Here is a 3,759-nt window from a genome sequence, read left to right as displayed (position 1 = left end):
GTTGGGCGCAGTGGCTCAGGCCTGTAATCCCAGCACTTTGGGAGGCTAAGGCGGGTGGATCATGATGTCAGGAGATCAAGAACAGCCTGGCCAAGATGGTGAAACCCCATCTCTACTAAAAAATACAAAAATTAGCCAGGCATGGTGGCAGGTCCCTGTAGTCCCACCTACTCTGGAGGCTGAGGCAAAGAATTGCTTGAATCCGGGAGATGGAGGCTGCAGTGAGCCAAGATCGGGCCATCACCCTCCAGCCTGGGTGACAGCAAGACTCTGTCCAAATCAATCAATCAATCAATCAATCAATGTTAAACACAGAATTCCCATTTAACCCCACAATTCCACTCCTAGGTATATAACCCAAAGAACTGAAAACAGGTACTCAAAAAGTACATGCACATACATACACTATTCACATATGCAAAAGGGAGAAATAATCCAAATGTGTCCATCAAAAGATGAATTTAGAAACAAATTGTGGTATATCTATCTAATGCAATATTCTTCAGCCATGAAGAGGAATGAAGTACTGCTACATACTACAAGGTGGATGAATCTCTAAAATATTGTGCTGAGTGAAAGAAGCCAGACACAAAAGGTAACATATTGTATGACTCTATTTATATTAGATATCCAGAACATGTAAATCTATAGAGACAGAAAGTAGACTAGTGGTTGCTAGAGATTGAGGGAATATGAGAATGGAGAGAAATTACTTAATATGTAATGTATTTTAGGTTGGAGTGATGGAAATGCTTCACTACTACATAGAGGTATTAACAGTAGTTGTACAGTTTGCTGAGAATATAGGCGGGTGTTGAAAAATGAGAACACATGGACACAGACAGGGAGGGGAGCACTACACACTGGGGTCAGTTGAGGGGAAATAGCGGATGGACGGTGGGGGGTGGGGAGTTGGGGAGAGATAGCAAGAGGAGAGATGCCAGATGTAGGTGATGGGGAGGAAGGCAGTGAATCACACTGCCACGTGTGTACCTATGCAACAATCTTGCATATTCTTCACATGTACCCCAAAACGTAAAATGCAATAAAATAAATGGGAAAAAAAACAGTAGTTGTACAATATTATGAATGTATTAAATACTACTGAATTATTTACTTATTTATTTATGAATGAATGACACAGTCTTGCTCTGTCATCCAGCTCAGTGCAGTAGCATGATTATAGCTCACCGTAACTACCATCTCTTGGGCTCAAGGGATCTCCCTGAAAATTGTTTACCTTAAATGGTTACTTCTATGTATGTGAATTTCAAGTTAATAAATTCTTTTTATAAAAAAATGGGGAAGTCCTTAGACTCTAGAATGGTGATTCTAAAAGCTAAAATCAAAAATTATCTAGCCTATACCCCATCCAAATCCAATTAAATAAAAATTTCCAGGATTCTTTTTAATAACTTCTCCACATGATTCTGATATATGGCCAAATTTGGGCATGTCAATACTTAGGAAACATTTTCCTTATACCTTAAAATGTTAACAGAAAATGCATAAGATCTGCAAATCCAAGAATTACATAAATATGCATAAAATACTGCTTGTGACAAATTATTTATAAATCAGAGCTCATTCTGAAAAGTACAAATTCAGTGGCCTAAATACTAACATGCTCTAAATGATAGCTGATGTATCATACAGGTAAACCTATAATATATGTATGTCCCCATTAAATTTTTTAAATAAAAAGGCATTTAAACCTTTAATAATGTATATTATGAAATCACATTTGCTAGGTAAAATTTCAATATCAAATCAGAGTAAGAATCTTCAGGTTTCCATTGATTTCCTACCTTACTCATCTGGGCCATATAAACCAAGATGCAACAAAGAGAGACTTCAGGAGGTCTATAAGAGTATTTTTCACAAACTTTTCTCCAACATTCCAGAAATAAGGAGTGTTATACAAGTCAATTACTGATTTCTTCTTTTAATTAAAAAAACACAAGAAAACAAATGTATTTTGCCAGGTACCAATGAGAAGTTATTTGTGTCAACTTATCCTAGTAGCTAAAGCAAAATATTATATATTTCTGAATAGGAAATAAGAAAGCATTTAATATTCAATTGAAGAATGCTTTAAATGAATTCAAAGATAAATATTTTATACAGGTATTTTCTTAAAGGTCATTTAGTAAAATCATGTCAATTTTACATCTGTAATTGGCAACATAAATGTCTACCAAAAACACATTTTAAAAATTGAACACCGTGGCCATGTGTGGTGGCTCATGCCTGTAATCTTAGCACTTTGGGAGGCCAAGGTGGGTGGATCACCTGAGGTCAGGAGTTCAAAACCAGCTTGGCCATCATGGTGAAACCCCATCTTTAAAAAAAAAAAAGAAAAAAAAAATTGAACACCACAAATACTGGTAACATAATATAATTTTTTTCCCTTTAATTTTAAAAAATAATTCAACCATGGTTAGATGTCACGAAGTAGGTGACAATGCCTTAACTATGCATGTTCTTGGGCCCAAGGGCCTCTTTCATCTTTGTGCAGAGGAATGTTAAGCCTTCTTTCCTTTCATACAACAGCTAACAAAATATTAACACAGCACTCAGCATCTTTACGTAAGTTAAGATCACAGAATTCAAGCATGTTGTTTCTGATGACTTAACCCAAAGTAGGGTTTGGTGCACTTACAGGAATACACAACAAATATATGGACAACAGATATTTGTTTGTCTGTTTTAAACAGAGTCTCACTCTGTCACCTAGGCTGGAGTACAGTGGTGCAATCTCAGCCCACTGCAGCTTCTGCCTCCTGGGATCAAGCCAAAAATACAGATGCTCACCACCATGCCCAGTTAACTTTTATATTTTTAGTAGAGACGGGGTTTCACCATGTTGGCCAGTCTGGTCTTGAACTCCTGACCTCAAGTGATCTGCCCGCCTCAGCCTTCCAAAGTGCTGGGATTACAGGTGTGAGCCACCAAGGTGTGCCTAAACATTTTAATTAAGTTTCCTTTAATTAACATTTCCTTAAATGTTTTAAGTTTCCTTTTCTACACATTAAACCAAATGAAGTCTATAGTTCAGTTAATAATACTGAACCAAATTTTTTACTTTTAATAAATGTACCAAGATTATAGAAGATTTTAACATTAGAGGAAGCTGAGTAAAAGGTATGTGTAAGCTGGGCATGGTGGCTCATGCTTCAAAAAAAAATTAAAAATTTTTTAAAAAAGGTATGTGTAACAACAATAAAAAAAGGTATGTGTAAACTTTTTGCACTATTTTTGCAACTATTATTTAAATTTCCCCAAATTCATATCCTGAAGCCCAAATCCCCAATATTGATGATATTGGGAGAAAAGGCCTTAGGGGTTAATTCGGGTTAAATGAGATCATGAGGGTGGGGCCCTGGTCTGACATCAGGTGGGGCCCTGATATGAAAAACATATCAAAACAGTAGGGTCTATTTAAAATCATTAAAACAGTAACATTTAAAAATACCGGGCATGGTGGCTCATGCCCATAATCCCAGCACTTTGGGAGGCCAAGGCAGGCGGATCACGAGGTCAGGAGTTTGAGACCAGCCTGGCCAACATAGTGAAACCCCATCTCTACTAAAAATACAAAAATTAGCTGGGTATGGTGGCATGCATCTGTAGACTCAGCTACTCACGAGGCTGAGGCAGGAGAACTGCTTGAACCCCGGAGGCAGAGGTTGCAGTGAGCTGAGATGGCACCACTGAACTCCAGCCTGGGCGACAGAGTAAGACTTCGTCTCAAAATAA

At 37.5% G+C, this 3,759-nt stretch overlaps 1 protein-coding gene and 1 non-coding gene across 2 annotated transcripts in view; both read right to left on the bottom strand.

The window, feature by feature from the left end:
* The window catches only part of UBE2R2 (ubiquitin conjugating enzyme E2 R2), a 115,052-nt gene that overhangs the window by 28,474 nt on the left and 82,819 nt on the right, over positions 1 to 3,759 (bottom strand). The window lies entirely within an intron of this gene.
* Positions 2,429 to 2,553, bottom strand: LOC119473336. Its single transcript, XR_005202547.1, has one exon. It is a non-coding gene; the product is annotated as a U6atac minor spliceosomal RNA (small nuclear RNA).

Source organism: Cebus imitator, unplaced genomic scaffold (genome assembly GCF_001604975.1).
Source record: "Cebus imitator isolate Cc_AM_T3 unplaced genomic scaffold, Cebus_imitator-1.0 Scaffold149, whole genome shotgun sequence".
In the NCBI taxonomy this organism is placed as follows: Eukaryota; Metazoa; Chordata; class Mammalia; order Primates; family Cebidae; genus Cebus; species Cebus imitator.
The sequence above is the reverse complement of the archived record's forward strand: the minus strand, read 5'-3'. Positions and strand labels throughout refer to the sequence as shown.